Raw genomic sequence first — 14,389 nt, 5'->3', positions numbered from 1 at the left:
GGATGGCTCAAAGGCAAGTGGGTGCCGGCCATGGAGGCGGCTCAGAGTAGAAACGGACGGGGCTGTCAGGCCCGCGCTGGACAACCGGGGCGACGTCACGGCGAGTGGGCGGCGGCATGGAGTTGTGCGTAGGCGAGCTACTGATGAGGCCCCTGACCCGACGGGTCGAACAATGAGGGCACGACGGCCGCCGGACGGCTCAGCACAATGGGTCGCAGCGAAGGCAACCAGGCAACCGTTTGCGGTGACTCACGTCGGTTCGAAGGCGGGTCCACGGACGAATCATGGAGGCAACGGAGTAGTTTGGCGATGAAGCCGCAGCTCAGCGAGGCGATCGTCTCAGCGGAACCACGGGGGTGGTAGCGATGGAGTGGCTTGCCTGCCGGGTCTCAGCAGCGACCACACAGCGTCGGCTTAGAGGCAACTTGGAGCGGAATCGTGTCCGTGGTGGCGGCTCACAAATGGCAGAGGGGCTCCGGTGACCCGGCAAGGAGTGACGGTGTTTTAACGCGGCCGTATGTTGATAGCCATTCTAAACAGGCGGCTCGGCGAGGGCTCAGGCAGGCTATGACGGCTCAGACGTTGTGTACGTAAGTTGTGCAGGGGGGCGCTGACTCTGGTGCGGCGATGGTTACTTGAGTACAAGGCGGAGGTGACTTGGCGGCAGCTCAGACCTGTTGCAGCTGAGGGGAAGCTGCTCATGGTGCAGTCGAAGAGGCGCCGGCGAGTTGAACGACGAGAGCGCAACGGCGACGGCCGGCCCAGAGGCGATGGGAGACCCTGGCGAGTTGGAGGCGACGGCGCAGCCGGGTCAAAGCCGTGGCGGGTTACCACAGGCCACAGAGGCGAGTGACGGCGGAGGAGCAGGGCGACTTGGAGCGGCAGGGTCGAACGACCTGCGATTCAGGCGACAGCCGGCGGCTCAGAACAGCAATGACGGCACCAGTGGTTTGCAGGCAACAATCGACGGCCGGCGGCTCACGTCAATGGCGGGGACAACTCAAGGCCGGGGCGGCTCGGCAGCAGAAACTCAATCGGCCGCGGCGTCCGGGTCATGGCTCACTTGACGCCTAACAACGGAGCGGCTGCTGGTGACTCAATGAAGCAGCAGAAGCAGCTCAGTGTAGGCGGAGGTAGCGCTGAAGCGACGGAACGGGCAGGGGTGCCTACAGCGGAGCGAGGCGGCTCACACCAGGGCGGCTCCGCGCAGAAGGCAGAAGGGGGCCCGTGAGGCGACTGTGGTGACTTGGGGTAAGGGCCGACGGGGGTGGCACCTGACGCAGGCCTGCAGCGTCGCCTTGTAACAGCGCAAATTGGCGGGTTGCAACAGAGGACGGACCGCTCCGGCGACTCGCGGAGGCAGTGACTTGAAGCCCGCGGTGGCGGCTTGAGGCGGGAAGCAATGCGAGGGGACGCACCGGCGACTCGGCAGTTCGGGGCCGACCAAGGCATAGGCGGCAGTTTGGCGGCGGAGCAACACGGAGGCGGAGGGACGAGGAGGCGGCGGCCGCAAAGGGGATGATGGCGCTAGAAGGATGACTCGACGGTTGCTGGCACGCGAGCAAGGCCACGGCGTAGGGGCGGAAGAAACCGGGCTGTGTTGTAGCAAGTCGTCAAGTCGGGTCCTTGGTGAGGCATGGCGACGAGGCTGTAGCAACTCGGGGTGTGGTAGCGGTAGAAAGCACGTAGGCAGAGCATGAGTGAAGTCTATTTTAAACCCTGATTTCGTAGAGTGTGACGCAAATGAACCCTCATGTCTAAATCCCTGAAGTTGATACCCTATACTCTTCGATCACGATCAAATCAAACCTTGAATCCGTTTGGCGCACCGGAAAAATAATTATCCCGATCAAGATCACTCGCCACAGTCACTGACCACCCAGGTCCATATGTCTTCACCTTCTATCTTCTAATCTCTCTGTCTTTCTCAACAACCAACGCTCGAAGTTCTACACAATCTGGAGCTATCTTGATTATTTCCAAGCAAGATGCACACGCAGCCACGTACATGACGTAGGCCGCCCCGTGCCTTGATCGATTCTTTGCTGGAAACAAACAAGCAACGCATGCACCCGAGATGTAGTGTGCGCAGACAGCCGCAACATACTAGCAAGTCCAACTCGTCCAAGTCCACGGTGAGGCCAATGCACCCAGCGTACTCGAGGACGACCCTGATGCGCGCATCATGATTTGGGTTGACTGACTCGTGTGCGGCCATGCATCCGTACCTTTGCTCGTTCTGGGCGCATTGGCCGAGAGCCGCACGACGTGCCCAACCCTGCCGCAGGGGCGGCGAGGCGGACGGAGGGGAGGCCGCGTGCAACCGACGCAGACAAAGGAATGATGCATCAGCAACCACGAGCGGGGAGGTGACGGCATCTGTTGTTTTCCTCGCGCTCGCGCGGAGGTGAAGCCGCAGGTCAAGGATCTCTGGAAAAACCGATGGTCCGCCAAATGAAAGATCTCCAGGGCGCCGTCGAGATCGGGTTCCGGCGTCCTAAATGCGCAGCTCCATGCGCTGACCTCGTGGCCGTGATCGTCATACTTGCTATTCCAGGAAGAAGATGGACGCTTAGGAGAGAGTAGGGGAGATTGAGGAAGAAGATAAAATATGACATGTAGGACCGTGTAGTACGTGAGAGAAACAACCGATCCCGATCAGGATTTTCCTTCCAAACAAGTATAGGATGAGTCTAGGGTTTAGATTGACCGGGATTAAGAAGTATAGGATACAAATTTCAAGAATTTAGACGTGAGGGTTCATTAATGTCACACTCTATGAAATCAGGGTTTAAAATAGACTTCACTTACAGAGCATAGCCACGGCGGAGGTGATTTGTTGCCGAGGCGGGCGAGGGCGTCTCGAGGCCACAGCGGCGGGTCAAAGCCCCGGTGGCGACTCACAATTGGTTCAGAGTTACATCAGAGGGCTAGATCGAGGCAGAGCTCGTACGGCCAAGCAAATCTGAGGCGAAGGAGGCCCATTGAGGTGGAGGCACCAGCTGTAATGACGTCAAGGTCCGGGTTGCGGTCGGTTCGGAACACGGTGGTTTGATCAAGGAGCACCAGGGAGGACGAGGACCGGATATGGAGGCGACGGGACCGGGCGCTTTCGAAACACGGCCGCTGGAGTCAGAGGAATCCGAGTCGCGACCGGCTCTATCTCCGGATCATAAATGCTTTGACCGAACTATCCTTTAACCTGATTGTCTTCAACGTAGATTGAATCCTTGCTTGATGCTGACATATATTGGATCAAAAATCTCATAACTCTTCCATGGCCATTGACGGTAGTACTTCTTGCCGCGGTTGCAGGCGGCTTAATAACTCCTTTTGTTATGACACGGAGACCGCAGCAAAACACATCAACTTGATGTATTATACCGCCGCCGGCGGTGGCTCATCAGCGAACCCTAACTTCTTAGATGATATTCTTTCCGGTGTTGATTTTTCTTTGCCCGGTCAATTGTGAGCTTCTAGATCCCTCAAAGAAATCTCTCCTAGAACTCAACACCACTGTGCGCTCACCCCACAGTGGGCGCCAATTGTCGTGGATTTGTCACGATAGATGTCCTAGTGTGAGGACTTAGTCATGAGGCCAACGCATCTATGTGGTAGCTTGAGAGGGGTTGAGAGGAATCGAGAGACGCAACACAAGACAAGGGTTTAGACAGCTTCGGCCCCGGAAAACATCATCCGATAAGAACCCTACATGCTGTTTGTGGCTAGGTCTCATTATACTCATGAGAGGAGTCGCCGTAAGCCAACTCTCCTAGTTATGTCTAACCTAGAGATTATTCAACCCGTCCCTCTTGGGCTGCCCCGCCCCTCCTTATATAAGCTGAAGGGGCGGGTTACATGTAGAGTCCAACTCGGACTTTAAGACTTAACCTTATTTTGACGTCTTACCATGGGCTTCCCACCATGGGCTTCATAACGTCTTGGCCTTCTTACAATCTGGCTCTCAATCTGACTTACGGTCTGGCTTACGATCTGACTTACCATCTAGCTTACCATCTGGCTTACGGTCTGGCTTAACATCTGCCGGCTTAACTGTCCGGCTTACATGACTGTGTCTGCCGGGTTACATGATTGTGTCTGCTGAGTTACATGACTGTGTCTGTCGGGTTATATGACTGTGTCTGCCGGCTTACAATGCTTAACTGTTCCCGCCGGCTTATAGTCTGCCAGGTCACCAATAAAACATCAAGTCCCAGCCGGGTCATATCTCCGGCCGGGTCGCACCGCGGGGTATATCCCCGACAATTTGCAAGGGATGGATAAGACAATTCACAAGCTCTTCGCGATGCTAAAGGTTGTGGAGGTAGAAAACAAGAAGGACCATCCAGTGTTGATGGTCAACAAGACCACCAGTTTCAAGAAAAAGGGTAAAGGGAAGAAGGGGAACTTCAAGAAGAACGGCAAGCAAGTTGGTGCTCAAGTGAAGAAGCCCAAGTCTGGACCTAAACCTGAGATTGAGTGCTTCTACTACAAAGGGACTGATCACTGGAAGCGGAACTGCCCCAAGTATTTGGCGGATAAGAAGGATGGCAAGGTGAACAAAGGTATATGTGATATACATGTTATTGATGTGTACCTTAGTTGCTCGCAGTAGCACCTGGATATTTGATATTGGTTTTGTTGCTAATATTTGCAACTCGAAACAGGGACTACGGATTAAGCGAAGATTGGCTAAGGACGAGGTGACGATGCACGTGGGAAATGGTTCCAAAGTCGATGTGACCGCGGTCGGCACACTACCTCTACATCTACCTTCGGGATTAGTTTTAGACCTGAATAATTGTTATATGGTGCCACGTTAAGCATGAACATTATATCTGGATCTTGTTTGATGCTAGACGGTTATTCATTTAAATCTGAGAATAATGGTTGTTCTATTTATATGAGTAATATATTTTATGGTCATGCACCCTTGAAGAGTGGTCTATTTATATTGAATCTCGATAGTAGTGATGCACATATTCATAATATTGAAGCCAAAAGATGCAGAGTTGATAATGGTAGTGCAACTTATTTGTGGCACTGCCGTTTAGGTCATATTGGTGTAAAGCACATGAAGAAACTCCATACTGATGGACTTTTGGAATCACTTGATTATGAATCACTTGGTACTTGCGAACTATGCCTCATGGGAAAGATGACTAAAACGCCATTCTCCGGAACAATGGAGCGAGCAACAGATTCGTTGGAAATCATACATACTGATGTATGTGGTCCGATGAATGTTGAGGCTTGCGACGGGTATCGTTATTTTCTCACCTTCACAGATGATTTGAGCAGATATGGGTATATCTACTTGATGAAGCATAAGTTTGAAGAATTTGAAAAGTTCAAAGAATTTCAGAGTGAAGTGGAAAATCATCGTAACAAGAAAATAAAGTTTCTACGATCTAATTGTGGAGGGGAATATTTGAGTTTGGTCTTCATTTGAAAGAATGCGGAGTAGTTTCTCAACTCACTCCACCCGGAACACTAGAGCGTAATGGTGTGCCCGAACGTCGTAATCGTACTTTACTAGATATGGTGTGATCTATGATGTCTCTTACTGATTTACCGCTATCATTTTTGGGTTATGCTTTAGAGACGGCTGCATTCACGTTAAATAGGGCACCATCTAAATCCGTTGAGACAACACCTTGTGAACTATGGTTTGGCAAGAAACCAAAGTTATCGTTTCTTAAAGTTTGGGGCTGTGATGCTTATGTAAAAAAGCTTCAACCTGATAAGCTCGAACCCAAATCGGAGAAATGTGTCTTGATACGTCCATTTTGCATCATGCTTTTATATCGATATTTATCGCATTATGGATTGTTATTTCACTTTATATCACAATACTTATGGCCATTCTCTCTTATTTTACAAGGTTTACATAAGGAGGGAGAATGCCGGCAGCTGGAATTCTAGGCTAGAAAAGGAGCAAATATTAGAGACCTATTCTGCGCAACTCCAAAAGTCCTGAAACTCCACGGAACGTCTTAAAAAAATAAAGAAAAATCCACGCCAAAGATGAAGGCCAGGGGCCCCACACCCTTCTCACGAGGGTGGGGGCGCCCCCCTAGGGCGCGCCCCTACCTCGTGGGCCCCTTGGTGGCTCTCCGATGCCCATCTTCTCCTATATGAGGTCTTTCGATGAGAAAAAAATAAGGAGTAACTTTTCGGGACGAGACTCCGCCGCCACGAGGCGGAACCTTGGCGGATCCAATCTAGAGCTCCGGCAGAGCTGTTCTGCCGGGGATACTTCCCTCCCGGAGGGGGAAATCATCACCATCGTCATCACCAACGCTCCCCTCATCGGGAGAGGGCAATCCCCATCAACATCTTCACCAGCACCATCTCATCTCCAAACCCTAGTTCATCTCTTGTATCCAATTCGTGCCTCAAAGTCCGGGATTGGTGCTAGTAGGTTGCTAGTAGTGTTGATTACTCCTTGTAGTTGATGCTAGTTGGTTTAATTGGTGGAAGATCATATGTTCAGATCCTATATGCATATTATTACCCCTCTGATTATGAACATGAATATGATTTGTGAGTAATTACGTTCGTTCTTGAGGACAAGGGAGAAGTCTTGCTATGAGTAGTCATGTGAATTTGGTATTCGTTTGATATTTTGATAAGATGTATGTTGTCTAGCCTCTAGTGGTGTTATGTGAACGTCGACTACATAACACTTCACCATTATTTGGGCCTAGAGGAAGGCATTGGGAAGTAATAAGTAGATGATGGGTTGCTAGAGTGACAGAAGCTTAAACCCTAGTTTATGCGTTGCTTCGTAAGGGGCTGATTTGGATCCACATGTTTCATGCTATGGTTAGGTTTACCTTAATACTTTTGTTGTAGTTGCGGATGCTTGCAATAGAGGTTAATCATAAGTGGGATGCTTGTTCAAGTAAGAACAGCATCCAAGCACCGGTCCACCCACATATCAAATTATCAAAGTATCGAACGCGAATCATATGAACGTGATGAAAACTAGCTTGACGATATTCCCATGTGTCCTCGGGAGCGCTTTTCCTATTATAAGAGTTTGTTCCGGCTTGTCCTTTGCTACAAGAAGGATTGGGCCACCTTGCTGCACTTTATTTACTTTTGTTACTTGTTGCTCATTACAATTTATCCTATCACAAAACTATCTGTTACCACTTATTTCAGTACTTGCAGAGAATACCTTGCTGAAAACCGCTTATCATTTCCTTCTGCTCCTTGTTGGGTTCGACACTCTTACTTATCGAAAGGACTACAATAGATCCCCTTTACTTGTGGGTCATCAAGACTCTTTTCTGGCGCCGTTGCCGGGGAGTGTAGCGCCTTTGGTAGGTGGAATTTGGTAAGGAAAAATTTATATAGTGTGCTGAAATTTACTGTCACTTGTTACTATGGAAAGTAATTCTCTGAGGGGCTTGTTCGGGGTATCTTCACCCCGTCCAGTAGAGCAAAGAGTTGCTCCTCAACCTACTGAACCTATTGAAAATGAAATTCCTTATGAGTATCCTTCGGGTATGATTGAAAAACTGCTAGCTGATTCTTTTACAGGAGATGGAACAAAGCATCCTGATGAGCACTTAATATATGTGGATGAAGTTTGTGGATTATTTAAGCTTGCAGGTATACCCGATGATGTTGCTAAGAAGAAGGTCTTCCCTTTTTCTTTGAAGAGAGACGCATTGGTATTGTATAGGCAATGTGATGATATGAGATCATGGGACTATGAACGATTGAAGTTGGAATTTCATCAAAAGTATTACCCTATGCATCTTGTTCATCGTGATCGCAATTATATATATAATTTATGGCCTCGCGAAGGAGAAAGCATCACTCAAGCTTGGGGGAGGCTTAAATCAATGTTATATTCATGCCCCAATCATGAGCTCCAAAGAGAAATAATTATGCAAATTTTTTATGCTCGGCTTTCTGAAAACAATCGCAACATGCTCGATACTTCTTGTGCTGGCTCTTTTATGATGAAGACTATTGAATTCAGATGGAATTTATTGGATAGAATTAAACACAACTCTGAAGATTGGGACCTCGACGAAGGTAAGGAGCTAGGTATGACTCCTAAGTTTGATTGTGTTAAATCTTTTATGGATACCGATATTTTTCGTAAGTTTAGCACTAAATATGGACTTGACTCTGAGATAGTAGCTTCTTTCTGTGAATCTTTTGCTACTCATGTTGATCTCCCTAAGGAGAAGTGGTTTAAATATCATCCTCCCATAGAAGTAAAAGTAGCTGCACCTATTAAAGTTGAAGAAAAGACTGTCACTTATAATGATCCTATTGTTCCTACTTCTTATATTGAGAAACCACCTTTCCCTGTTAGAATAAAGGATCATGCTAAAGCTTCAACTATTGTTCGTAAAAGCAATATTAGAACTTATACACCTCCTGAGCAAGTTAAAGTAGAACCTAATATTGCTATTGTTAAAGATGTCTTGTCTGATAATATTGATGGGCATGTTATTCAGTTCGAAGGTGAAACTGCTAGAATTGCTAAGCCTTATGCTAAAGATAAACATAGACTTATGGTAGGCGTGCCTGTTATTTCTGTTAAAATAGGAGATCATTGTTATCATGGCTTATGTGATATTGGTGCTAGTGCTAGTGTTATACCGCATACTTTATATGAAGAAATTAAGAATGAAATTGCACCTGCTGAGTTAGAAGATATTGATTCACAATTAAACTTGCCAATAGAGATACTATTTCAGCAATGGGAATTGTTAGAGATGTTGAAGTCTTGTGTGGGAAAACTAAATATCCTGCTGATTTTCTTGTTCTTGGTTCCCCACAAGATAGCTTTTGTCCCATTATATTTGGTAGACCCTTCTTAAATACTGTCAATGCTACCATAGATTGCACAAAGAATGTTGTTACTGTTGGCTTGGATGATATGGTTCATGAGTTTAATTTCTCTAAATTTAGTAAACAACATCGTGAGGAAGAATTACCTAGTAAGGATGAGATTATTGGTCTTGCTTCTATTGTCGTACCTCCTAGTGATCCTTTAGAACACTATTTGCTAGACCATGAAAATGATATGTTCATGAATGAAAGAAGGGAAATAGATGAAGTATTCTTTAAATAGGAACCTATTCTGAAACACAATTTGCATGTTGAAATCCTAGGGGATCCTCCTCCACCCAAGGGTGATCCCGTGTTTGAGCTTAAACCTTTGCCTGATAATCTTAAATATGCTTATCTTGATGAAAAGAAGATATATCCTGTTATTATTAGTGCTAACCTTTCAGAGCATGAAGAAGAAAGATTATTGAAAACTCTGAAGAAGCATCATGCTGCTATTGGATATACTCTTGATGATCTTAAGGGCATTAGTCCCACTCTATTTCAACATAAAATAAATTTGGAAGCAGATGCCAAACCAGTTCGTGATCCTCAACGACGTCTGAATCCTAAAATGAAAGAAGTGGTAAGAAAAGAAATACTAAAGCTTCTGGAGGCAGGTATAATCTATCCCGTTGCTGATAGTGAGTGGGTAAGTCCTGTTCATTGTGTCCCTAAGAAGAGAGGTATTACTGTTGTTCCTAATGATAAAGATGAATTGATTCCACAAAGAATTATCACAGGTTATAGGATGGTAATTGATTTCCGGAAATCAAATAAAGCTACTAAGAAAGATCATTACCCCTTACCTTTTATTGATCAAATGCTAGAAAGATTATGCAAACATACACACTATTGCTTTCTAGATGGTTATTCTGGTTTCTCTCAAATACCTGTGTCGGCTAAAGATCAATCAAAGACTACTTTTACATGCCCTTTTGGTACTTTTGCCTATAGACGTATGCCTTTTGGTTTATGTAATGCACCTGCTACCTTTCAAAGATGCATGATGGCTATATTCTCTGACTTTTGTGAAAAGATTTGTGAGGTTTTCATGGACGACTTTTCCGTCTATGGTTCCTCTTTTGACAATTTCTTGAGCAATCTTGATCGAGTTTTGCAGAGATGTGAAGAAACTGATCTTGTCTTGAACTGGGAAAAGTGCCACTTTATGGTTAATGAAGGTATTGTCTTGGGGCACAAAGTTTCTGAAAGAGGTATTGAAGTTGATAAAGCCAAGGTTGATGCTATTGAAAAGATGCCATGTCCCAAGGACATCAAAGGTATAAGAAGTTTCCTTGGTCACGCCGGATTTTACAGGAGGTTCATTAAGGACTTCTCAAAAATTTCTCGGCCTCTGACTAATTTATTGCAAAAAGATATACCATTTGTCTTTGATGATGATTGTGTAGAAGCATTTGAAATACTTAAGAAAGCATTAGTCTCTGCACCTATTGTTCAGCCACCTGATTGGAATTTACCCTTTGAAATTACGTGTGATGCTAGTGATTATGCTATAGGTGTTGTTCTAGGGCAAAGAGTTGATAAGAAATTAAATGTTATCCATTATGCTAGTAAGACTCTAGACAATGCTCAAAGAAATTATGCTACTACTGAAAATGAACTTTTAGCAGTTGTATTTGCTTGTGATAAGTTCAGATCTTATATTGTTGATTCTAAAGTAATTATTCACACTGATCATGCTGCTATTAAATATCTTATGGAAAAGAAAGATGCTAAACCTAGACTTATTAGATGGGTTCTCTTGCTACAAGAATTTGATTTGAATATTGTTGATAGAAAGGGAGCTGAGAACCCCGTTGCAGACAACTCATCTAGGTTAGAAAATATTCTTGATGACCCACTACCTATTAATGATGACTTTCCTGATGAACAATTAAATGTTATAAGTACTTGTCATAGTACTCCATGGTATGCTGATTATGCTAACTATATTGTTGCTAAGTTTATACCACATAGCTTCACATACCAGCAAAAGAAAAGGTTTTTCTATGATTTAAGACATTACTTTTGGGATGACCCACATCTTTATAAAGAAGGAGTAGATGGTGTTATTAGACGTTGTGTACCTGAGCATGAACAGGAACAGATCCTACGCAAGTGTCATTCCAAGTCTTATGGAGGACACCACGCTGGAGATAGAACTGCACATAAGGTATTGCAATCTGGTTTTTATTGGCCTACTCTCTTCAAGGATGCCCGTAAGTTTGTCTTGTCTTGTGATGAATGTCAAAGAATTGGTAATATTAGTAGACATCAAGAAATGCCTATGAATTATTCACTTGTTATTGAACCGTTTGATGTTTGGGGCTTTGATTATATGGGACCTTTTCCTGTCTCTAATGGATACACACATATTCTAGTTGCTGTTGATTACGTTATTAAGTGGGTAGAAGCTATTCCAACTAGTAGTGCTGATCATAACACTTCTATTAAAATGCTTAAGGAAGTTATTTTCCCGAGGTTTGGAGTCCCTAGATATTTAATGACTGATGGTGGTTCACACTTTATTCATGGTGCTTTCCGTAAAATGCTTGCTAAATATGATGTTAATCATAGAATTGCATCTCCTTATCACCCACAGTCTAGTGGTCAAGTAGAATTGAGCAATAGAGAGCTCAAATTAATTTTGCAAAAGATTGTTAATAGGTCTAGAAATAATTGTTCTAAGAAACTTGATGATGCATTATGGGCTTATAGAACTGCATATAAAAATCCTATGGGTATGTCTCCGTATAAAATGGTTTATGGAAAAGCATGTCACTTACCTCTCGAACTAGAACATAAGGCATATTGGGCTACTAAAGAGCTCAACTATGATTTTAAACTTGCCGGTGAGAAGAGGTTATTTGATATTAGCTCACTTGATAAATGGAGAACCCAAGCTGATGAAAATGCCAAGTTGTTTAATGAAATGGTTAAAACATGGCATGACAAAAGGATACAAAAGCGTGAGTTTAATGTAGGTGATTATGTATTGCTATACAACTCTCGTTTAAGATTTTTTGCAGGAAAACTTCTCTCTAAATGGGAAGGCCCCTACGTCATCGAAGAGGTCTATCGTTCCGGTGCCATAAAAATGAACAACTTCGAGGGTACAAATCCGAAGGTGGTAAATGGTCAAAGAATTAAACATTATATCTCAGGTAATCCCATAAATGTTGAAACCAATATTATTGAAACCATAACCCCAGAGGAATACATAAGGGACACCTTCTGGAACGTTTCAGACTCCAAAAAGGAATAGGTATGTGGTACAGTAAGTAAACCGACTCCAAAACAATTTCTAAGGCAATATTTCTCCGTTTTGGAATATTTAGAAAAATAGAAAAATAAGTAGCAGTCCGGGAAGGACACGAGGGCCCCACGAGGGTGGTGGGCACGCCCTACCCCCCTGGGCGCGCCCCCTACCTCGTGACCACCTCGTGTGCCTTCCGAACTCCGTTTTCTTGCACGTTACGTATTTTGGTCGGTAAAAATTCATTATATATTCTCCCGGAGGTTTTGACTCCCGTATCACATAAACCTCCTCTATTCTTGTTTCGAGATGTTTTCTGTCAGGGTTTCCCAGGCTAGGCATCATGTCGTCTCCCTCCTCCAACAATGGTAACAATGATGCTTGGCTAATGAAGATATATCTGAAGAGGGAAGAACCCACGAGGGTCAACAAGGATGAAAGGATCAATAAGGCCATGGAGGATCAAGCTCCGGCAGCAAAAGACACCCTTCAACTTGATCATAACCTTCTTACCCCAACTGATATCGAAGCTTTCAAGATGATTGAGTTAGCTCGTATACAAAACAAGTATCTCACACAAGAAAATATTTTGTTGAAGGAGCATATTGTCGCACTCAAGGGCATTATTCGCAAGCTGGAGGACCTCTTACGCTCGATGTGCAATTATCCATCACCTCCACCGTCTCCTCCAACAAAGAAGAATTGAGTATCTAGGTATGGGCACTCCCCTTGGCAACTGCCAAGCTTGGGGGAGGTGCCCCGGTATCGTATCACAATCACAACTCCTATCTTTACCATTTTTCTTAGTTCGATCTTATTAGTAGTATCTTGATCTAGTAGAATAAAGTTTATGGCATGATCTAGTTTTGAGTTTTGCTTTATGATCTCTCTATGTAATCGAGTCCGTGAGCTATATATAATAAAGATTAGTGTTGAGTCAAGGGCTTGATTATTTTTCCATGATCTTGGGTGAATAAAAGAAAGAAGAAAAGAATAAAAAGAAACAAAAAGTTCATATTGATCTTATTGAGAGTAATGACTTCACATAGAAAGAGTGTGATGATTAAAAGTTGTTGGGAGTTGGCAGACATAGCTTTGGTCATTGTTGCAATTAATAGGAAGTAATAAGGAAAGAGAGGTTTTCACATATAGATATATTATCATTGACATCTTTTATGATTGGGAGCACTCATTAAAATATGACATGCTAAAGAGTTGATGTTGGACAAGGAAGACAATGTAATGAGTTATGTATTTCTTATATATGAGATAAAGTATGTTGCCATGGTTCCTCTAACTTGTTGAGCTTGCCTTTCCCCCTCTTGCTAGCTAAATTCTCAGCACCAAGTAGAAATACTACTTGTGCTTCCAAAATCCCTAAACCAGTTTTGCCATGAGAGTCCATCATATCTACCTATGGATTGAGTAAGATTCTTCAAGTAAGTTGTCATCGGTGCAAAGCAATAAAAATTGCTCTAAATATGTATGATTGATTGGTGTGGGAAAATAAGCTTTATACGATCTTGTGATGTGAAAGTAATAAAAGCGACGGACTGCATAATAAAGGTTCATATCATAAGGGGCAATATGAAATGTTTCGCATTGAGATTTTATGCATCCAACCATAAAAGCACATGGAAACCTCTGCTTCCCTCTGCGAAGGGCCTATCTTTTATTATTATCTTCTACCTTATGCAAGAGTCACGGTGATCTTCACCTTTCCTTTTTCATTTTATCCTTTGGCAAGCTCAGCATGTTGGAAAGAACATGATATATATATATATATATATATATATATATATATATATAATTGGATGTAGGGGAGCATGAACCATTATTGTTGACATTACCCTTGAGGTAAAAGGTTGTGGGGCAAAACTATAAGCCCCTATCTTTCTTTGTGTCCGATTAAAACTCTGTAACCACAAGTATCACGTGAGTGTTAGCAATTATGGAGGACTAAATGATAGTTGAGTATGTGGACTTGCTTTTTAGCTCTGACATAGACTCTTTCCGATGTTATGATAAATTGCAATTGCTTCAATGACTAAGATTATAGTTTGTTGGAACCCAATAAGGTTTATGATTTATACTTTTGCATTGTGAATAGATCATCACTTGAACATAAGTAATCATATGACAACCTATATATGTTGCTGTTATAAGAATAATCATGATGCCTTCATGTCCGTATTTTATTTTTATCGACGCCTCTACCTCTAAACATGAGGACATATTTATTGTTATCGGCTTTTCGCTTGAGGACAA

The sequence above is a fragment of the Triticum dicoccoides genome, chromosome 3A (assembly GCF_002162155.2).
Source record: "Triticum dicoccoides isolate Atlit2015 ecotype Zavitan chromosome 3A, WEW_v2.0, whole genome shotgun sequence".
Classification (NCBI taxonomy): Eukaryota; Viridiplantae; Streptophyta; class Magnoliopsida; order Poales; family Poaceae; genus Triticum; species Triticum dicoccoides.
Note: the sequence above shows the minus strand (reverse complement) of the source record.